The sequence below is a fragment of the Chiloscyllium plagiosum genome, unplaced genomic scaffold, assembly GCF_037043375.1.
Source record: "Chiloscyllium plagiosum isolate Xiang-an unplaced genomic scaffold, Cpla_swu_hap1 HiC_scaffold_4, whole genome shotgun sequence".
In the NCBI taxonomy this organism is placed as follows: domain Eukaryota; kingdom Metazoa; phylum Chordata; class Chondrichthyes; order Orectolobiformes; family Hemiscylliidae; genus Chiloscyllium; species Chiloscyllium plagiosum.
Genome location: NW_028270142.1, coordinates 108,091,074 through 108,113,152, shown reverse-complemented (window position 1 = coordinate 108,113,152; position 22,079 = coordinate 108,091,074). Strand labels below are relative to the sequence as shown.

The following is a 22,079-nucleotide window of genomic DNA, read 5'->3' as shown; positions in this document are numbered from 1 at the left end:
CTGGTGGACTCAGGCGAGGCGGAAGGCCACATGGACGAGGAAAGAAGTGCTGAGGAGATGGCAATTGCTGATTGGAGGTCGAAACGACTTCAACCTTGGCGCAGCCACCACGAGCGTGAGGTGACGTCGGGTGGCCCCGCCTGACTGATAGAAGACTTAATTTGGTTGCAGTGAGCACAAAGTGCTTTCATGCGTTTGTGTTGAAAAAAAGGCACCCTGCTGGCCGTCAGCTGCAGCACGGAGACAGCTGGCTCGTTGCAGAGGGGGAAGGGCGTGTGCTGATGTGTCCTGAAAGCGGTGTCGCGTTTTCAGCTCATCTGTGTTGCTGTGGCCCGCGTGCTGGTGAATGCTCACTCTTTCCAAAAACGCAGCCGAGGCTCCTTCGAGCCGGAATTGAACCGGCGACCTAAGGATGACAGATTTGCGACACACTACAGTCCTCCGCTCTACCAGCTGAGCTATCGAAGGAGAGCCCAGCAGTGGCTCTCCCTTGCTGATACTTTGCCGCACTCCTCCACTAATGTGACGCCGTTGCCTCCCTGAAAATCTGTCACTCTGGGAGATCCTGAGCCAATGGCTGATCTCCACAGCTTCGGCCAGTGCTGGCATGAAGAAATCGTCTTGAGTGCTGATCCGAAACTGCCAGATTCTGCCGGTACAGTACCTGACTCGCAGCTTCATGTACATGTCAGGTTAGGGTTTGGGCCGCAGCTTACCGACTGGTTCAAGTTGCCTCCAAACACGTCCAGGACGTGCCCGCTGACCTCAGGCAGCTCACCCACCACCTGTATGATCCTTTCAAGGAGCTGACTTTCACCCGCAGGCGTTTGCCTTCGCTGCGCAGCTCGACTTTCTTCCTACGCTGCACCCTGAAACAGCAGGACCTGCCTGTCGCTCACGCTTGAAGCTTTTGATCTTTCGGGACCACTCTCAGGGAGGCGGCGTACGCAAACGGTAATCCGTCTGCTGCAGACCAGCTGAGTGAGTGGGTGCACTTGCAGTTTTAAAAGCAAGTGAAGAATGCGGGCATTGATCCCACTACCTCACGCATGCACTCTGCCATTTGAGCTAATCGCCCGGTCGGTGAACTGGCCATGCTTTGACTTCTTCCGCAGTGGATCCTGAGTAGCCACGCTCCAGGATGTGCAGAAAATCCTCTCATCCGTCGGACGGCTGAGACCAAACATTGCTGATGCCTGTCTCGCTGAAACAACCAACTTGTCGGAGGAGCAGCAGCGGCAGCTGGTGGACTCAGGCGAGGCGGAAGGCCACATGGACGAGGAAAGACGTGCTGAGGAGATGGCAATTGCTGATTGGAGGTCGAAACGACTTCAACCTTGGCGCAGCCACCACGAGCGTGAGGTGACGTCGGGTGGCCCCGCCTGACTGATAGAAGACTTAATTTGGTTGCAGTGAGCACAAAGTGCTTTCATGCGTTTGTGTTGAAAAAAAGGCACCCTGCTGGCCGTCAGCTGCAGCACGGAGACAGCTGGCTCGTTGCAGAGGGGGAAGGGCGTGTGCTGATGTGTCCTGAAAGCGGTGTCGCGTTTTCAGCTCATCTGTGTTGCTGTGGCCCGCGTGCTGGTGAATGCTCACTCTTTCCAAAAACGCAGCCGAGGCTCCTTCGAGCCGGAATTGAACCAGCGACCTAAGGATGACAGATTTGCGACACACTACAGTCCTCCGCTCTACCAGCTGAGCTATCGAAGGAGAGCCCAGCAGTGGCTCTCCCTTGCTGATACTTTGCCGCACTCCTCCACTAATGTGACGCCGTTGCCTCCCTGAAAATCTGTCACTCTGGGAGATCCTGAGCCAATGGCTGATCTCCACAGCTTCGGCCAGTGCTGGCATGAAGAAATCGTCTTGAGTGCTGATCCGAAACTGCCAGATTCTGCCGGTACAGTACCTGACTCGCAGCTTCATGTACATGTCAGGTTAGGGTTTGGGCCGCAGCTTACCGACTGGTTCAAGTTGCCTCCAAACACGTCCAGGACGTGCCCGCTGACCTCAGGCAGCTCACCCACCACCTGTATGATCCTTTCAAGGAGCTGACTTTCACCCGCAGGCGTTTGCCTTCGCTGCGCAGCTCGACTTTCTTCCTACGCTGCACCCTGAAACAGCAGGACCTGCCTGTCGCTCACGCTTGAAGCTTTTGATCTTTCGGGACCACTCTCAGGGAGGCGGCGTACGCAAACGGTAATCCGTCTGCTGCAGACCAGCTGAGTGAGTGGGTGCACTTGCAGTTTTAAAAGCAAGTGAAGAATGCGGGCATTGATCCCACTACCTCACGCATGCACTCTGCCATTTGAGCTAATCGCCCGGTCGGTGAACTGGCCATGCTTTGACTTCTTCCGCAGTGGATCCTGAGTAGCCACGCTCCAGGATGTGCAGAAAATCCTCTCATCCGTCGGACGGCTGAGACCAAACATTGCTGATGCCTGTCTCGCTGAAACAACCAACTTGTCGGAGGAGCAGCAGCGGCAGCTGGTGGACTCAGGCGAGGCGGAAGGCCACATGGACGAGGAAAGACGTGCTGAGGAGATGGCAATTGCTGATTGGAGGTCGAAACGACTTCAACCTTGGCGCAGCCACCACGAGCGTGAGGTGACGTCGGGTGGCCCCGCCTGACTGATAGAAGACTTAATTTGGTTGCAGTGAGCACAAAGTGCTTTCATGCGTTTGTGTTGAAAAAAAGGCACCCTGCTGGCCGTCAGCTGCAGCACGGAGACAGCTGGCTCGTTGCAGAGGGGGAAGGGCGTGTGCTGATGTGTCCTGAAAGCGGTGTCGCGTTTTCAGCTCATCTGTGTTGCTGTGGCCCGCGTGCTGGTGAATGCTCACTCTTTCCAAAAACGCAGCCGAGGCTCCTTCGAGCCGGAATTGAACCAGCGACCTAAGGATGACAGATTTGCGACACACTACAGTCCTCCGCTCTACCAGCTGAGCTATCGAAGGAGAGCCCAGCAGTGGCTCTCCCTTGCTGATACTTTGCCGCACTCCTCCACTAATGTGACGCCGTTGCCTCCCTGAAAATCTGTCACTCTGGGAGATCCTGAGCCAATGGCTGATCTCCACAGCTTCGGCCAGTGCTGGCATGAAGAAATCGTCTTGAGTGCTGATCCGAAACTGCCAGATTCTGCCGGTACAGTACCTGACTCGCAGCTTCATGTACATGTCAGGTTAGGGTTTGGGCCGCAGCTTACCGACTGGTTCAAGTTGCCTCCAAACACGTCCAGGACGTGCCCGCTGACCTCAGGCAGCTCACCCACCACCTGTATGATCCTTTCAAGGAGCTGACTTTCACCCGCAGGCGTTTGCCTTCGCTGCGCAGCTCGACTTTCTTCCTACGCTGCACCCTGAAACAGCAGGACCTGCCTGTCGCTCACGCTTGAAGCTTTTGATCTTTCGGGACCACTCTCAGGGAGGCGGCGTACGCAAACGGTAATCCGTCTGCTGCAGACCAGCTGAGTGAGTGGGTGCACTTGCAGTTTTAAAAGCAAGTGAAGAATGCGGGCATTGATCCCACTACCTCACGCATGCACTCTGCCATTTGAGCTAATCGCCCGGTCGGTGAACTGGCCATGCTTTGACTTCTTCCGCAGTGGATCCTGAGTAGCCACGCTCCAGGATGTGCAGAAAATCCTCTCATCCGTCGGACGGCTGAGACCAAACATTGCTGATGCCTGTCTCGCTGAAACAACCAACTTGTCGGAGGAGCAGCAGCGGCAGCTGGTGGACTCAGGCGAGGCGGAAGGCCACATGGACGAGGAAAGACGTGCTGAGGAGATGGCAATTGCTGATTGGAGGTCGAAACGACTTCAACCTTGGCGCAGCCACCACGAGCGTGAGGTGACGTCGGGTGGCCCCGCCTGACTGATAGAAGACTTAATTTGGTTGCAGTGAGCACAAAGTGCTTTCATGCGTTTGTGTTGAAAAAAAGGCACCCTGCTGGCCGTCAGCTGCAGCACGGAGACAGCTGGCTCGTTGCAGAGGGGGAAGGGCGTGTGCTGATGTGTCCTGAAAGCGGTGTCGCGTTTTCAGCTCATCTGTGTTGCTGTGGCCCGCGTGCTGGTGAATGCTCACTCTTTCCAAAAACGCAGCCGAGGCTCCTTCGAGCCGGAATTGAACCAGCGACCTAAGGATGACAGATTTGCGACACACTACAGTCCTCCGCTCTACCAGCTGAGCTATCGAAGGAGAGCCCAGCAGTGGCTCTCCCTTGCTGATACTTTGCCGCACTCCTCCACTAATGTGACGCCGTTGCCTCCCTGAAAATCTGTCACTCTGGGAGATCCTGAGCCAATGGCTGATCTCCACAGCTTCGGCCAGTGCTGGCATGAAGAAATCGTCTTGAGTGCTGATCCGAAACTGCCAGATTCTGCCGGTACAGTACCTGACTCGCAGCTTCATGTACATGTCAGGTTAGGGTTTGGGCCGCAGCTTACCGACTGGTTCAAGTTGCCTCCAAACACGTCCAGGACGTGCCCGCTGACCTCAGGCAGCTCACCCACCACCTGTATGATCCTTTCAAGGAGCTGACTTTCACCCGCAGGCGTTTGCCTTCGCTGCGCAGCTCGACTTTCTTCCTACGCTGCACCCTGAAACAGCAGGACCTGCCTGTCGCTCACGCTTGAAGCTTTTGATCTTTCGGGACCACTCTCAGGGAGGCGGCGTACGCAAACGGTAATCCGTCTGCTGCAGACCAGCTGAGTGAGTGGGTGCACTTGCAGTTTTAAAAGCAAGTGAAGAATGCGGGCATTGATCCCACTACCTCACGCATGCACTCTGCCATTTGAGCTAATCGCCCGGTCGGTGAACTGGCCATGCTTTGACTTCTTCCGCAGTGGATCCTGAGTAGCCACGCTCCAGGATGTGCAGAAAATCCTCTCATCCGTCGGACGGCTGAGACCAAACATTGCTGATGCCTGTCTCGCTGAAACAACCAACTTGTCGGAGGAGCAGCAGCGGCAGCTGGTGGACTCAGGCGAGGCGGAAGGCCACATGGACGAGGAAAGACGTGCTGAGGAGATGGCAATTGCTGATTGGAGGTCGAAACGACTTCAACCTTGGCGCAGCCACCACGAGCGTGAGGTGACGTCGGGTGGCCCCGCCTGACTGATAGAAGACTTAATTTGGTTGCAGTGAGCACAAAGTGCTTTCATGCGTTTGTGTTGAAAAAAAGGCACCCTGCTGGCCGTCAGCTGCAGCACGGAGACAGCTGGCTCGTTGCAGAGGGGGAAGGGCGTGTGCTGATGTGTCCTGAAAGCGGTGTCGCGTTTTCAGCTCATCTGTGTTGCTGTGGCCCGCGTGCTGGTGAATGCTCACTCTTTCCAAAAACGCAGCCGAGGCTCCTTCGAGCCGGAATTGAACCAGCGACCTAAGGATGACAGATTTGCGACACACTACAGTCCTCCGCTCTACCAGCTGAGCTATCGAAGGAGAGCCCAGCAGTGGCTCTCCCTTGCTGATACTTTGCCGCACTCCTCCACTAATGTGACGCCGTTGCCTCCCTGAAAATCTGTCACTCTGGGAGATCCTGAGCCAATGGCTGATCTCCACAGCTTCGGCCAGTGCTGGCATGAAGAAATCGTCTTGAGTGCTGATCCGAAACTGCCAGATTCTGCCGGTACAGTACCTGACTCGCAGCTTCATGTACATGTCAGGTTAGGGTTTGGGCCGCAGCTTACCGACTGGTTCAAGTTGCCTCCAAACACGTCCAGGACGTGCCCGCTGACCTCAGGCAGCTCACCCACCACCTGTATGATCCTTTCAAGGAGCTGACTTTCACCCGCAGGCGTTTGCCTTCGCTGCGCAGCTCGACTTTCTTCCTACGCTGCACCCTGAAACAGCAGGACCTGCCTGTCGCTCACGCTTGAAGCTTTTGATCTTTCGGGACCACTCTCAGGGAGGCGGCGTACGCAAACGGTAATCCGTCTGCTGCAGACCAGCTGAGTGAGTGGGTGCACTTGCAGTTTTAAAAGCAAGTGAAGAATGCGGGCATTGATCCCACTACCTCACGCATGCACTCTGCCATTTGAGCTAATCGCCCGGTCGGTGAACTGGCCATGCTTTGACTTCTTCCGCAGTGGATCCTGAGTAGCCACGCTCCAGGATGTGCAGAAAATCCTCTCATCCGTCGGACGGCTGAGACCAAACATTGCTGATGCCTGTCTCGCTGAAACAACCAACTTGTCGGAGGAGCAGCAGCGGCAGCTGGTGGACTCAGGCGAGGCGGAAGGCCACATGGACGAGGAAAGACGTGCTGAGGAGATGGCAATTGCTGATTGGAGGTCGAAACGACTTCAACCTTGGCGCAGCCACCACGAGCGTGAGGTGACGTCGGGTGGCCCCGCCTGACTGATAGAAGACTTAATTTGGTTGCAGTGAGCACAAAGTGCTTTCATGCGTTTGTGTTGAAAAAAAGGCACCCTGCTGGCCGTCAGCTGCAGCACGGAGACAGCTGGCTCGTTGCAGAGGGGGAAGGGCGTGTGCTGATGTGTCCTGAAAGCGGTGTCGCGTTTTCAGCTCATCTGTGTTGCTGTGGCCCGCGTGCTGGTGAATGCTCACTCTTTCCAAAAACGCAGCCGAGGCTCCTTCGAGCCGGAATTGAACCAGCGACCTAAGGATGACAGATTTGCGACACACTACAGTCCTCCGCTCTACCAGCTGAGCTATCGAAGGAGAGCCCAGCAGTGGCTCTCCCTTGCTGATACTTTGCCGCACTCCTCCACTAATGTGACGCCGTTGCCTCCCTGAAAATCTGTCACTCTGGGAGATCCTGAGCCAATGGCTGATCTCCACAGCTTCGGCCAGTGCTGGCATGAAGAAATCGTCTTGAGTGCTGATCCGAAACTGCCAGATTCTGCCGGTACAGTACCTGACTCGCAGCTTCATGTACATGTCAGGTTAGGGTTTGGGCCGCAGCTTACCGACTGGTTCAAGTTGCCTCCAAACACGTCCAGGACGTGCCCGCTGACCTCAGGCAGCTCACCCACCACCTGTATGATCCTTTCAAGGAGCTGACTTTCACCCGCAGGCGTTTGCCTTCGCTGCGCAGCTCGACTTTCTTCCTACGCTGCACCCTGAAACAGCAGGACCTGCCTGTCGCTCACGCTTGAAGCTTTTGATCTTTCGGGACCACTCTCAGGGAGGCGGCGTACGCAAACGGTAATCCGTCTGCTGCAGACCAGCTGAGTGAGTGGGTGCACTTGCAGTTTTAAAAGCAAGTGAAGAATGCGGGCATTGATCCCACTACCTCACGCATGCACTCTGCCATTTGAGCTAATCGCCCGGTCGGTGAACTGGCCATGCTTTGACTTCTTCCGCAGTGGATCCTGAGTAGCCACGCTCCAGGATGTGCAGAAAATCCTCTCATCCGTCGGACGGCTGAGACCAAACATTGCTGATGCCTGTCTCGCTGAAACAACCAACTTGTCGGAGGAGCAGCAGCGGCAGCTGGTGGACTCAGGCGAGGCGGAAGGCCACATGGACGAGGAAAGACGTGCTGAGGAGATGGCAATTGCTGATTGGAGGTCGAAACGACTTCAACCTTGGCGCAGCCACCACGAGCGTGAGGTGACGTCGGGTGGCCCCGCCTGACTGATAGAAGACTTAATTTGGTTGCAGTGAGCACAAAGTGCTTTCATGCGTTTGTGTTGAAAAAAAGGCACCCTGCTGGCCGTCAGCTGCAGCACGGAGACAGCTGGCTCGTTGCAGAGGGGGAAGGGCGTGTGCTGATGTGTCCTGAAAGCGGTGTCGCGTTTTCAGCTCATCTGTGTTGCTGTGGCCCGCGTGCTGGTGAATGCTCACTCTTTCCAAAAACGCAGCCGAGGCTCCTTCGAGCCGGAATTGAACCAGCGACCTAAGGATGACAGATTTGCGACACACTACAGTCCTCCGCTCTACCAGCTGAGCTATCGAAGGAGAGCCCAGCAGTGGCTCTCCCTTGCTGATACTTTGCCGCACTCCTCCACTAATGTGACGCCGTTGCCTCCCTGAAAATCTGTCACTCTGGGAGATCCTGAGCCAATGGCTGATCTCCACAGCTTCGGCCAGTGCTGGCATGAAGAAATCGTCTTGAGTGCTGATCCGAAACTGCCAGATTCTGCCGGTACAGTACCTGACTCGCAGCTTCATGTACATGTCAGGTTAGGGTTTGGGCCGCAGCTTACCGACTGGTTCAAGTTGCCTCCAAACACGTCCAGGACGTGCCCGCTGACCTCAGGCAGCTCACCCACCACCTGTATGATCCTTTCAAGGAGCTGACTTTCACCCGCAGGCGTTTGCCTTCGCTGCGCAGCTCGACTTTCTTCCTACGCTGCACCCTGAAACAGCAGGACCTGCCTGTCGCTCACGCTTGAAGCTTTTGATCTTTCGGGACCACTCTCAGGGAGGCGGCGTACGCAAACGGTAATCCGTCTGCTGCAGACCAGCTGAGTGAGTGGGTGCACTTGCAGTTTTAAAAGCAAGTGAAGAATGCGGGCATTGATCCCACTACCTCACGCATGCACTCTGCCATTTGAGCTAATCGCCCGGTCGGTGAACTGGCCATGCTTTGACTTCTTCCGCAGTGGATCCTGAGTAGCCACGCTCCAGGATGTGCAGAAAATCCTCTCATCCGTCGGACGGCTGAGACCAAACATTGCTGATGCCTGTCTCGCTGAAACAACCAACTTGTCGGAGGAGCAGCAGCGGCAGCTGGTGGACTCAGGCGAGGCGGAAGGCCACATGGACGAGGAAAGACGTGCTGAGGAGATGGCAATTGCTGATTGGAGGTCGAAACGACTTCAACCTTGGCGCAGCCACCACGAGCGTGAGGTGACGTCGGGTGGCCCCGCCTGACTGATAGAAGACTTAATTTGGTTGCAGTGAGCACAAAGTGCTTTCATGCGTTTGTGTTGAAAAAAAGGCACCCTGCTGGCCGTCAGCTGCAGCACGGAGACAGCTGGCTCGTTGCAGAGGGGGAAGGGCGTGTGCTGATGTGTCCTGAAAGCGGTGTCGCGTTTTCAGCTCATCTGTGTTGCTGTGGCCCGCGTGCTGGTGAATGCTCACTCTTTCCAAAAACGCAGCCGAGGCTCCTTCGAGCCGGAATTGAACCAGCGACCTAAGGATGACAGATTTGCGACACACTACAGTCCTCCGCTCTACCAGCTGAGCTATCGAAGGAGAGCCCAGCAGTGGCTCTCCCTTGCTGATACTTTGCCGCACTCCTCCACTAATGTGACGCCGTTGCCTCCCTGAAAATCTGTCACTCTGGGAGATCCTGAGCCAATGGCTGATCTCCACAGCTTCGGCCAGTGCTGGCATGAAGAAATCGTCTTGAGTGCTGATCCGAAACTGCCAGATTCTGCCGGTACAGTACCTGACTCGCAGCTTCATGTACATGTCAGGTTAGGGTTTGGGCCGCAGCTTACCGACTGGTTCAAGTTGCCTCCAAACACGTCCAGGACGTGCCCGCTGACCTCAGGCAGCTCACCCACCACCTGTATGATCCTTTCAAGGAGCTGACTTTCACCCGCAGGCGTTTGCCTTCGCTGCGCAGCTCGACTTTCTTCCTACGCTGCACCCTGAAACAGCAGGACCTGCCTGTCGCTCACGCTTGAAGCTTTTGATCTTTCGGGACCACTCTCAGGGAGGCGGCGTACGCAAACGGTAATCCGTCTGCTGCAGACCAGCTGAGTGAGTGGGTGCACTTGCAGTTTTAAAAGCAAGTGAAGAATGCGGGCATTGATCCCACTACCTCACGCATGCACTCTGCCATTTGAGCTAATCGCCCGGTCGGTGAACTGGCCATGCTTTGACTTCTTCCGCAGTGGATCCTGAGTAGCCACGCTCCAGGATGTGCAGAAAATCCTCTCATCCGTCGGACGGCTGAGACCAAACATTGCTGATGCCTGTCTCGCTGAAACAACCAACTTGTCGGAGGAGCAGCAGCGGCAGCTGGTGGACTCAGGCGAGGCGGAAGGCCACATGGACGAGGAAAGACGTGCTGAGGAGATGGCAATTGCTGATTGGAGGTCGAAACGACTTCAACCTTGGCGCAGCCACCACGAGCGTGAGGTGACGTCGGGTGGCCCCGCCTGACTGATAGAAGACTTAATTTGGTTGCAGTGAGCACAAAGTGCTTTCATGCGTTTGTGTTGAAAAAAAGGCACCCTGCTGGCCGTCAGCTGCAGCACGGAGACAGCTGGCTCGTTGCAGAGGGGGAAGGGCGTGTGCTGATGTGTCCTGAAAGCGGTGTCGCGTTTTCAGCTCATCTGTGTTGCTGTGGCCCGCGTGCTGGTGAATGCTCACTCTTTCCAAAAACGCAGCCGAGGCTCCTTCGAGCCGGAATTGAACCAGCGACCTAAGGATGACAGATTTGCGACACACTACAGTCCTCCGCTCTACCAGCTGAGCTATCGAAGGAGAGCCCAGCAGTGGCTCTCCCTTGCTGATACTTTGCCGCACTCCTCCACTAATGTGACGCCGTTGCCTCCCTGAAAATCTGTCACTCTGGGAGATCCTGAGCCAATGGCTGATCTCCACAGCTTCGGCCAGTGCTGGCATGAAGAAATCGTCTTGAGTGCTGATCCGAAACTGCCAGATTCTGCCGGTACAGTACCTGACTCGCAGCTTCATGTACATGTCAGGTTAGGGTTTGGGCCGCAGCTTACCGACTGGTTCAAGTTGCCTCCAAACACGTCCAGGACGTGCCCGCTGACCTCAGGCAGCTCACCCACCACCTGTATGATCCTTTCAAGGAGCTGACTTTCACCCGCAGGCGTTTGCCTTCGCTGCGCAGCTCGACTTTCTTCCTACGCTGCACCCTGAAACAGCAGGACCTGCCTGTCGCTCACGCTTGAAGCTTTTGATCTTTCGGGACCACTCTCAGGGAGGCGGCGTACGCAAACGGTAATCCGTCTGCTGCAGACCAGCTGAGTGAGTGGGTGCACTTGCAGTTTTAAAAGCAAGTGAAGAATGCGGGCATTGATCCCACTACCTCACGCATGCACTCTGCCATTTGAGCTAATCGCCCGGTCGGTGAACTGGCCATGCTTTGACTTCTTCCGCAGTGGATCCTGAGTAGCCACGCTCCAGGATGTGCAGAAAATCCTCTCATCCGTCGGACGGCTGAGACCAAACATTGCTGATGCCTGTCTCGCTGAAACAACCAACTTGTCGGAGGAGCAGCAGCGGCAGCTGGTGGACTCAGGCGAGGCGGAAGGCCACATGGACGAGGAAAGACGTGCTGAGGAGATGGCAATTGCTGATTGGAGGTCGAAACGACTTCAACCTTGGCGCAGCCACCACGAGCGTGAGGTGACGTCGGGTGGCCCCGCCTGACTGATAGAAGACTTAATTTGGTTGCAGTGAGCACAAAGTGCTTTCATGCGTTTGTGTTGAAAAAAAGGCACCCTGCTGGCCGTCAGCTGCAGCACGGAGACAGCTGGCTCGTTGCAGAGGGGGAAGGGCGTGTGCTGATGTGTCCTGAAAGCGGTGTCGCGTTTTCAGCTCATCTGTGTTGCTGTGGCCCGCGTGCTGGTGAATGCTCACTCTTTCCAAAAACACAGCCGAGGCTCCTTCGAGCCGGAATTGAACCAGCGACCTAAGGATGACAGATTTGCGACACACTACAGTCCTCCGCTCTACCAGCTGAGCTATCGAAGGAGAGCCCAGCAGTGGCTCTCCCTTGCTGATACTTTGCCGCACTCCTCCACTAATGTGACGCCGTTGCCTCCCTGAAAATCTGTCACTCTGGGAGATCCTGAGCCAATGGCTGATCTCCACAGCTTCGGCCAGTGCTGGCATGAAGAAATCGTCTTGAGTGCTGATCCGAAACTGCCAGATTCTGCCGGTACAGTACCTGACTCGCAGCTTCATGTACATGTCAGGTTAGGGTTTGGGCCGCAGCTTACCGACTGGTTCAAGTTGCCTCCAAACACGTCCAGGACGTGCCCGCTGACCTCAGGCAGCTCACCCACCACCTGTATGATCCTTTCAAGGAGCTGACTTTCACCCGCAGGCGTTTGCCTTCGCTGCGCAGCTCGACTTTCTTCCTACGCTGCACCCTGAAACAGCAGGACCTGCCTGTCGCTCACGCTTGAAGCTTTTGATCTTTCGGGACCACTCTCAGGGAGGCGGCGTACGCAAACGGTAATCCGTCTGCTGCAGACCAGCTGAGTGAGTGGGTGCACTTGCAGTTTTAAAAGCAAGTGAAGAATGCGGGCATTGATCCCACTACCTCAAGCATGCACTCTGCCATTTGAGCTAATCGCCCGGGCGGTGAGCTGGCCATGCTTTGACTTCTTCCGCAGTGGATCCTGAGTAGCCACGCTCCAGGATGTGCAGAAAATCCTCTCATCCGTCGGACGGCTGAGACCAAACATTGCTGATGCCTGTCTCGCTGAAACAACCAACTTGTCGGAGGAGCAGCAGCGGCAGCTGGTGGACTCAGGCGAGGCGGAAGGCCACATGGACGAGGAAAGAAGTGCTGAGGAGATGGCAATTGCTGATTGGAGGTCGAAACGACTTCAACCTTGGCGCAGCCACCACGAGCGTGAGGTGACGTCGGGTGGCCCCGCCTGACTGATAGAAGACTTAATTTGGTTGCAGTGAGCACAAAGTGCTTTCATGTGTTTGTGTTGAAAAAAAGGCACCCTGCTGGCCGTCAGCTGCAGCACGGAGACAGCTGGCTCGTTGCAGAGGGGGAAGGGCGTGTGCTGATGTGTCCTGAAAGCGGTGTCGCGTTTTCAGCTCATCTGTGTTGCTGTGGCCCGCGTGCTGGTGAATGCTCACTCTTTCCAAAAACGCAGCCGAGGCTCCTTCGAGCCGGAATTGAACCGGCGACCTAAGGATGACAGATTTGCGACACACTACAGTCCTCCGCTCTACCAGCTGAGCTATCGAAGGAGAGCCCAGCAGTGGCTCTCCCTTGCTGATACTTTGCCGCACTCCTCCACTAATGTGACGCCGTTGCCTCCCTGAAAATCTGTCACTCTGGGAGATCCTGAGCCAATGGCTGATCTCCACAGCTTCGGCCAGTGCTGGCATGAAGAAATCGTCTTGAGTGCTGATCCGAAACTGCCAGATTCTGCCGGTACAGTACCTGACTCGCAGCTTCATGTACATGTCAGGTTAGGGTTTGGGCCGCAGCTTACCGACTGGTTCAAGTTGCCTCCAAACACGTCCAGGACGTGCCCGCTGACCTCAGGCAGCTCACCCACCACCTGTATGATCCTTTCAAGGAGCTGACTTTCACCCGCAGGCGTTTGCCTTCGCTGCGCAGCTCGACTTTCTTCCTACGCTGCACCCTGAAACAGCAGGACCTGCCTGTCGCTCACGCTTGAAGCTTTTGATCTTTCGGGACCACTCTCAGGGAGGCGGCGTACGCAAACGGTAATCCGTCTGCTGCAGACCAGCTGAGTGAGTGGGTGCACTTGCAGTTTTAAAAGCAAGTGAAGAATGCGGGCATTGATCCCACTACCTCAAGCATGCACTCTGCCATTTGAGCTAATCGCCCGGGCGGTGAGCTGGCCATGCTTTGACTTCTTCCGCAGTGGATCCTGAGTAGCCACGCTCCAGGATGTGCAGAAAATCCTCTCATCCGTCGGACGGCTGAGACCAAACATTGCTGATGCCTGTCTCGCTGAAACAACCAACTTGTCGGAGGAGCAGCAGCGGCAGCTGGTGGACTCAGGCGAGGCGGAAGGCCACATGGACGAGGAAAGAAGTGCTGAGGAGATGGCAATTGCTGATTGGAGGTCGAAACGACTTCAACCTTGGCGCAGCCACCACGAGCGTGAGGTGACGTCGGGTGGCCCCGCCTGACTGATAGAAGACTTAATTTGGTTGCAGTGAGCACAAAGTGCTTTCATGCGTTTGTGTTGAAAAAAAGGCACCCTGCTGGCCGTCAGCTGCAGCACGGAGACAGCTGGCTCGTTGCAGAGGGGGAAGGGCGTGTGCTGATGTGTCCTGAAAGCGGTGTCGCGTTTTCAGCTCATCTGTGTTGCTGTGGCCCGCGTGCTGGTGAATGCTCACTCTTTCCAAAAACGCAGCCGAGGCTCCTTCGAGCCGGAATTGAACCAGCGACCTAAGGATGACAGATTTGCGACACACTACAGTCCTCCGCTCTACCAGCTGAGCTATCGAAGGAGAGCCCAGCAGTGGCTCTCCCTTGCTGATACTTTGCCGCACTCCTCCACTAATGTGACGCCGTTGCCTCCCTGAAAATCTGTCACTCTGGGAGATCCTGAGCCAATGGCTGATCTCCACAGCTTCGGCCAGTGCTGGCATGAAGAAATCGTCTTGAGTGCTGATCCGAAACTGCCAGATTCTGCCGGTACAGTACCTGACTCGCAGCTTCATGTACATGTCAGGTTAGGGTTTGGGCCGCAGCTTACCGACTGGTTCAAGTTGCCTCCAAACACGTCCAGGACGTGCCCGCTGACCTCAGGCAGCTCACCCACCACCTGTATGATCCTTTCAAGGAGCTGACTTTCACCCGCAGGCGTTTGCCTTCGCTGCGCAGCTCGACTTTCTTCCTACGCTGCACCCTGAAACAGCAGGACCTGCCTGTCGCTCACGCTTGAAGCTTTTGATCTTTCGGGACCACTCTCAGGGAGGCGGCGTACGCAAACGGTAATCCGTCTGCTGCAGACCAGCTGAGTGAGTGGGTGCACTTGCAGTTTTAAAAGCAAGTGAAGAATGCGGGCATTGATCCCACTACCTCAAGCATGCACTCTGCCATTTGAGCTAATCGCCCGGGCGGTGAGCTGGCCATGCTTTGACTTCTTCCGCAGTGGATCCTGAGTAGCCACGCTCCAGGATGTGCAGAAAATCCTCTCATCCGTCGGACGGCTGAGACCAAACATTGCTGATGCCTGTCTCGCTGAAACAACCAACTTGTCGGAGGAGCAGCAGCGGCAGCTGGTGGACCCAGGCGAGGCGGAAGGCCACATGGACGAGGAAAGAAGTGCTGAGGAGATGGCAATTGCTGATTGGAGGTCGAAACGACTTCAACCTTGGCGCAGCCACCACGAGCGTGAGGTGACGTCGGGTGGCCCCGCCTGACTGATAGAAGACTTAATTTGGTTGCAGTGAGCACAAAGTGCTTTCATGCGTTTGTGTTGAAAAAAAGGCACCCTGCTGGCCGTCAGCTGCAGCACGGAGACAGCTGGCTCGTTGCAGAGGGGGAAGGGCGTGTGCTGATGTGTCCTGAAAGCGGTGTCGCGTTTTCAGCTCATCTGTGTTGCTGTGGCCCGCGTGCTGGTGAATGCTCACTCTTTCCAAAAACGCAGCCGAGGCTCCTTCGAGCCGGAATTGAACCGGCGACCTAAGGATGACAGATTTGCGACACACTACAGTCCTCCGCTCTACCAGCTGAACTATCGAAGGAGAGCCCAGCAGTGGCTCTCCCTTGCTGATACTTTGCCGCACTCCTCCACTAATGTGACGCCGTTGCCTCCCTGAAAATCTGTCACTCTGGGAGATCCTGAGCCAATGGCTGATCTCCACAGCTTCGGCCAGTGCTGGCATGAAGAAATCGTCTTGAGTGCTGATCCGAAACTGCCAGATTCTGCCGGTACAGTACCTGACTCGCAGCTTCATGTACATGTCAGGTTAGGGTTTGGGCCGCAGCTTACCGACTGGTTCAAGTTGCCTCCAAACACGTCCAGGACGTGCCCGCTGACCTCAGGCAGCTCACCCACCACCTGTATGATCCTTTCAAGGAGCTGACTTTCACCCGCAGGCGTTTGCCTTCGCTGCGCAGCTCGACTTTCTTCCTACGCTGCACCCTGAAACAGCAGGACCTGCCTGTCGCTCACGCTTGAAGCTTTTGATCTTTCGGGACCACTCTCAGGGAGGCGGCGTACGCAAACGGTAATCCGTCTGCTGCAGACCAGCTGAGTGAGTGGGTGCACTTGCAGTTTTAAAAGCAAGTGAAGAATGCGGGCATTGATCCCACTACCTCAAGCATGCACTCTGCCATTTGAGCTAATCGCCCGGGCGGTGAGCTGGCCATGCTTTGACTTCTTCCGCAGTGGATCCTGAGTAGCCACGCTCCAGGATGTGCAGAAAATCCTCTCATCCGTCGGACGGCTGAGACCAAACATTGCTGATGCCTGTCTCGCTGAAACAACCAACTTGTCGGAGGAGCAGCAGCGGCAGCTGGTGGACTCAGGCGAGGCGGAAGGCCACATGGACGAGGAAAGAAGTGCTGAGGAGATGGCAATTGCTGATTGGAGGTCGAAACGACTTCAACCTTGGCGCAGCCACCACGAGCGTGAGGTGACGTCGGGTGGCCCCGCCTGACTGATAGAAGACTTAATTTGGTTGCAGTGAGCACAAAGTGCTTTCATGCGTTTGTGTTGAAAAAAAGGCACCCTGCTGGCCGTCAGCTGCAGCACGGAGACAGCTGGCTCGTTGCAGAGGGGGAAGGGCGTGTGCTGATGTGTCCTGAAAGCGGTGTCGCGTTTTCAGCTCATCTGTGTTGCTGTGGCCCGCGTGCTGGTGAATGCTCACTCTTTCCAAAAACGCAGCCGAGGCTCCTTCGAGCCGGAATTGAACCGGCGACCTAAGGATGACAGATTTGCGACACACTACAGTCCTCCGCTCTACCAGCTGAGCTATCGAAGGAGAGCCCAGCAGTGGCTCTCCCTTGCTGATACTTTGCCGCACTCCTCCACTAATGTGACGCCGTTGCCTCCCTGAAAATCTGTCACTCTGGGAGATCCTGAGCCAATGGCTGATCTCCACAGCTTCGGCCAGTGCTGGCATGAAGAAATCGTCTTGAGTGCTGATCCGAAACTGCCAGATTCTGCCGGTACAGTACCTGACTCGCAGCTTCATGTACATGTCAGGTTAGGGTTTGGGCCGCAGCTTACCGACTGGTTCAAGTTGCCTCCAAACACGTCCAGGACGTGCCCGCTGACCTCAGGCAGCTCACCCACCACCTGTATGATCCTTTCAAGGAGCTGACTTTCACCCGCAGGCGTTTGCCTTCGCTGCGCAGCTCGACTTTCTTCCTACGCTGCACCCTGAAACAGCAGGACCTGCCTGTCGCTCACGCTTGAAGCTTTTGATCTTTCGGGACCACTCTCAGGGAGGCGGCGTACGCAAACGGTAATCCGTCTGCTGCAGACCAGCTGAGTGAGTGGGTGCACTTGCAGTTTTAAAAGCAAGTGAAGAATGCGGGCATTGATCCCACTACCTCAAGCATGCACTCTGCCATTTGAGCTAATCGCCCGGGCGGTGAGCTGGCCATGCTTTGACTTCTTCCGCAGTGGATCCTGAGTAGCCACGCTCCAGGATGTGCAGAAAATCCTCTCATCCGTCGGACGGCTGAGACCAAACATTGCTGATGCCTGTCTCGCTGAAACAACCAACTTGTCGGAGGAGCAGCAGCGGCAGCTGGTGGACTCAGGCGAGGCGGAAGGCCACATGGACGAGGAAAGAAGTGCTGAGGAGATGGCAATTGCTGATTGGAGGTCGAAACGACTTCAACCTTGGCGCAGCCACCACGAGCGTGAGGTGACGTCGGGTGGCCCCGCCTGACTGATAGAAGACTTAATTTGGTTGCAGTGAGCACAAAGTGCTTTCATGCGTTTGTGTTGAAAAAAAGGCACCCTGCTGGCCGTCAGCTGCAGCACGGAGACAGCTGGCTCGTTGCAGAGGGGGAAGGGCGTGTGCTGATGTGTCCTGAAAGCGGTGTCGCGTTTTCAGCTCATCTGTGTTGCTGTGGCCCGCGTGCTGGTGAATGCTCACTCTTTCCAAAAACGCAGCCGAGGCTCCTTCGAGCCGGAATTGAACCGGCGACCTAAGGATGACAGATTTGCGACACACTACAGTCCTCCGCTCTACCAGCTGAGCTATCGAAGGAGAGCCCAGCAGTGGCTCTCCCTTGCTGATACTTTGCCGCACTCCTCCACTAATGTGACGCCGTTGCCTCCCTGAAAATCTGTCACTCTGGGAGATCCTGAGCCAATGGCTGATCTCCACAGCTTCGGCCAGTGCTGGCATGAAGAAATCGTCTTGAGTGCTGATCCGAAACTGCCAGATTCTGCCGGTACAGTACCTGACTCGCAGCTTCATGTACATGTCAGGTTAGGGTTTGGGCCGCAGCTTACCGACTGGTTCAAGTTGCCTCCAAACACGTCCAGGACATGCCCGCTGACCTCAGGCAGCTCACCCACCACCTGTATGATCCTTTCAAGGAGCTGACTTTCACCCGCAGGCGTTTGCCTTCGCTGCGCAGCTCGACTTTCTTCCTACGCTGCACCCTGAAACAGCAGGACCTGCCTGTCGCTCACGCTTGAAGCTTTTGATCTTTCGGGACCACTCTCAGGGAGGCGGCGTACGCAAACGGTAATCCGTCTGCTGCAGACCAGCTGAGTGAGTGGGTGCACTTGCAGTTTTAAAAGCAAGTGAAGAATGCGGGCATTGATCCCACTACCTCAAGCATGCACTCTGCCATTTGAGCTAATCGCCCGGGCGGTGAGCTGGCCATGCTTTGACTTCTTCCGCAGTGGATCCTGAGTAGCCACGCTCCAGGATGTGCAGAAAATCCTCTCATCCGTCGGACGGCTGAGACCAAACATTGCTGATGCCTGTCTCGCTGAAACAACCAACTTGTCGGAGGAGCAGCAGCGGCAGCTGGTGGACCCAGGCGAGGCGGAAGGCCACATGGACGAGGAAAGAAGTGCTGAGGAGATGGCAATTGCTGATTGGAGGTCGAAACGACTTCAACCTTGGCGCAGCCACCACGAGCGTGAGGTGACGTCGGGTGGCCCCGCCTGACTGATAGAAGACTTAATTTGGTTGCAGTGAGCACAAAGTGCTTTCATGCGTTTGTGTTGAAAAAAAGGCACCCTGCTGGCCGTCAGCTGCAGCACGGAGACAGCTGGCTCGTTGCAGAGGGGGAAGGGCGTGTGCTGATGTGTCCTGAAAGCGGTGTCGCGTTTTCAGCTCATCTGTGTTGCTGTGGCCCGCGTGCTGGTGAATGCTCACTCTTTCCAAAAACGCAGCCGAGGCTCCTTCGAGCCGGAATTGAACCGGCGACCTAAGGATGACAGATTTGCGACACACTACAGTCCTCCGCTCTACCAGCTGAGCTATCGAAGGAGAGCCCAGCAGTGGCTCTCCCTTGCTGATACTTTGCCGCACTCCTCCACTAATGTGACGCCGTTGCCTCCCTGAAAATCTGTCACTCTGGGAGATCCTGAGCCAATGGCTGATCTCCACAGCTTCGGCCAGTGCTGGCATGAAGAAATCGTCTTGAGTGCTGATCCGAAACTGCCAGATTCTGCCGGTACAGTACCTGACTCGCAGCTTCATGTACATGTCAGGTTAGGGTTTGGGCCGCAGCTTACCGACTGGTTCAAGTTGCCTCCAAACACGTCCAGGACGTGCCCGCTGACCTCAGGCAGCTCACCCACCACCTGTATGATCCTTTCAAGGAGCTGACTTTCACCCGCAGGCGTTTGCCTTCGCTGCGCAGCTCGACTTTCTTCCTACGCTGCACCCTGAAACAGCAGGACCTGCCTGTCGCTCACGCTTGAAGCTTTTGATCTTTCGGGACCACTCTCAGGGAGGCGGCGTACGCAAACGGTAATCCGTCTGCTGCAGACCAGCTGAGTGAGTGGGTGCACTTGCAGTTTTAAAAGCAAGTGAAGAATGCGGGCATTGATCCCACTACCTCAAGCATGCACTCTGCCATTTGAGCTAATCGCCCGGGCGGTGAGCTGGCCATGCTTTGACTTCTTCCGCAGTGGATCCTGAGTAGCCACGCTCCAGGATGTGCAGAAAATCCTCTCATCCGTCGGACGGCTGAGACCAAACATTGCTGATGCCTGTCTCGCTGAAACAACCAACTTGTCGGAGGAGCAGCAGCGGCAGCTGGTGGACTCAGGCGAGGCGGAAGGCCACATGGACGAGGAAAGAAGTGCTGAGGAGATGGCAATTGCTGATTGGAGGTCGAAACGACTTCAACCTTGGCGCAGCCACCACGAGCGTGAGGTGACGTCGGGTGGCCCCGCCTGACTGATAGAAGACTTAATTTGGTTGCAGTGAGCACAAAGTGCTTTCATGCGTTTGTGTTGAAAAAAAGGCACCCTGCTGGCCGTCAGCTGCAGCACGGAGACAGCTGGCTCGTTGCAGAGGGGGAAGGGCGTGTGCTGATGTGTCCTGAAAGCGGTGTCGCGTTTTCAGCTCATCTGTGTTGCTGTGGCCCGCGTGCTGGTGAATGCTCACTCTTTCCAAAAACGCAGCCGAGGCTCCTTCGAGCCGGAATTGAACCGGCGACCTAAGGATGACAGATTTGCGACACACTACAGTCCTCCGCTCTACCAGCTGAGCTATCGAAGGAGAGCCCAGCAGTGGCTCTCCCTTGCTGATACTTTGCCGCACTCCTCCACTAATGTGACGCCGTTGCCTCCCTGAAAATCTGTCACTCTGGGAGATCCTGAGCCAATGGCTGATCTCCACAGCTTCGGCCAGTGCTGGCATGAAGAAATCGTCTTGAGTGCTGATCCGAAACTGCCAGATTCTGCCGGTACAGTACCTGACTCGCAGCTTCATGTACATGTCAGGTTAGGGTTTGGGCCGCAGCTTACCGACTGGTTCAAGTTGCCTCCAAACACGTCCAGGACGTGCCCGCTGACCTCAGGCAGCTCACCCACCACCTGTATGATCCTTTCAAGGAGCTGACTTTCACCCGCAGGCGTTTGCCTTCGCTGCGCAGCTCGACTTTCTTCCTACGCTGCACCCTGAAACAGCAGGACCTGCCTGTCGCTCACGCTTGAAGCTTTTGATCTTTCGGGACCACTCTCAGGGAGGCGGCGTACGCAAACGGTAATCCGTCTGCTGCAGACCAGCTGAGTGAGTGGGTGCACTTGCAGTTTTAAAAGCAAGTGAAGAATGCGGGCATTGATCCCACTACCTCAAGCATGCACTCTGCCATTTGAGCTAATCGCCCGGGCAGTGAGCTGGCCATGCTTTGACTTCTTCCGCAGTGGATCCTGAGTAGCCACGCTCCAGGATGTGCAGAAAATCCTCTCATCCGTCGGACGGCTGAGACCAAACATTGCTGATGCCTGTCTCGCTGAAACAACCAACTTGTCGGAGGAGCAGCAGCGGCAGCTGGTGGACTCAGGCGAGGCGGAAGGCCACATGGACGAGGAAAGAAGTGCTGAGGAGATGGCAATTGCTGATTGGAGGTCGAAACGACTTCAACCTTGGCGCAGCCACCACGAGCGTGAGGTGACGTCGGGTGGCCCCGCCTGACTGATAGAAGACTTAATTTGGTTGCAGTGAGCACAAAGTGCTTTCATGCGTTTGTGTTGAAAAAAAGGCACCCTGCTGGCCGTCAGCTGCAGCACGGAGACAGCTGGCTCGTTGCAGAGGGGGAAGGGCGTGTGCTGATGTGTCCTGAAAGCGGTGTCGCGTTTTCAGCTCATCTGTGTTGCTGTGGCCCGCGTGCTGGTGAATGCTCACTCTTTCCAAAAACGCAGCCGAGGCTCCTTCGAGCCGGAATTGAACCGGCGACCTAAGGATGACAGATTTGCGACACACTACAGTCCTCCGCTCTACCAGCTGAGCTATCGAAGGAGAGCCCAGCAGTGGCTCTCCCTTGCTGATACTTTGCCGCACTCCTCCACTAATGTGACGCCGTTGCCTCCCTGAAAATCTGTCACTCTGGGAGATCCTGAGCCAATGGCTGATCTCCACAGCTTCGGCCAGTGCTGGCATGAAGAAATCGTCTTGAGTGCTGATCCGAAACTGCCAGATTCTGCCGGTACAGTACCTGACTCGCAGCTTCATGTACATGTCAGGTTAGGGTTTGGGCCGCAGCTTACCGACTGGTTCAAGTTGCCTCCAAACACGTCCAGGACGTGCCCGCTGACCTCAGGCAGCTCACCCACCACCTGTATGATCCTTTCAAGGAGCTGACTTTCACCCGCAGGCGTTTGCCTTCGCTGCGCAGCTCGACTTTCTTCCTACGCTGCACCCTGAAACAGCAGGACCTGCCTGTCGCTCACGCTTGAAGCTTTTGATCTTTCGGGACCACTCTCAGGGAGGCGGCGTACGCAAACGGTAATCCGTCT

At 55.9% G+C, this 22,079-nt stretch overlaps 7 non-coding genes across 7 annotated transcripts; all 7 read right to left on the bottom strand.

The window, feature by feature from the left end:
* Positions 1-378: 378 nt before the first annotated feature.
* trnay-gua (transfer RNA tyrosine (anticodon GUA)) lies at positions 379-468 on the bottom strand. Its single transcript is given in 2 exon segments — positions 379-414; positions 432-468. It is a non-coding gene; the product is annotated as a tRNA-Tyr (tRNA).
* A 12,330-nt stretch (positions 469-12,798) lies between these two features.
* On the bottom strand, positions 12,799-12,888 carry trnay-gua (transfer RNA tyrosine (anticodon GUA)). The gene is given in 2 exon segments: positions 12,799-12,834; positions 12,852-12,888. It is a non-coding gene; the product is annotated as a tRNA-Tyr (tRNA).
* A 3,636-nt stretch (positions 12,889-16,524) lies between these two features.
* On the bottom strand, positions 16,525-16,614 carry trnay-gua (transfer RNA tyrosine (anticodon GUA)). The gene is given in 2 exon segments: positions 16,525-16,560; positions 16,578-16,614. It is a non-coding gene; the product is annotated as a tRNA-Tyr (tRNA).
* Positions 16,615-17,766: 1,152 nt separating this feature from the next.
* On the bottom strand, positions 17,767-17,856 carry trnay-gua (transfer RNA tyrosine (anticodon GUA)). The gene is given in 2 exon segments: positions 17,767-17,802; positions 17,820-17,856. It is a non-coding gene; the product is annotated as a tRNA-Tyr (tRNA).
* Positions 17,857-19,008: 1,152 nt separating this feature from the next.
* Positions 19,009-19,098, bottom strand: trnay-gua (transfer RNA tyrosine (anticodon GUA)). The gene is given in 2 exon segments: positions 19,009-19,044; positions 19,062-19,098. It is a non-coding gene; the product is annotated as a tRNA-Tyr (tRNA).
* Positions 19,099-20,250: 1,152 nt separating this feature from the next.
* trnay-gua (transfer RNA tyrosine (anticodon GUA)) lies at positions 20,251-20,340 on the bottom strand. Its single transcript is given in 2 exon segments — positions 20,251-20,286; positions 20,304-20,340. It is a non-coding gene; the product is annotated as a tRNA-Tyr (tRNA).
* A 1,152-nt stretch (positions 20,341-21,492) lies between these two features.
* trnay-gua (transfer RNA tyrosine (anticodon GUA)) lies at positions 21,493-21,582 on the bottom strand. The gene is given in 2 exon segments: positions 21,493-21,528; positions 21,546-21,582. It is a non-coding gene; the product is annotated as a tRNA-Tyr (tRNA).
* Positions 21,583-22,079: the final 497 nt, after the last annotated feature.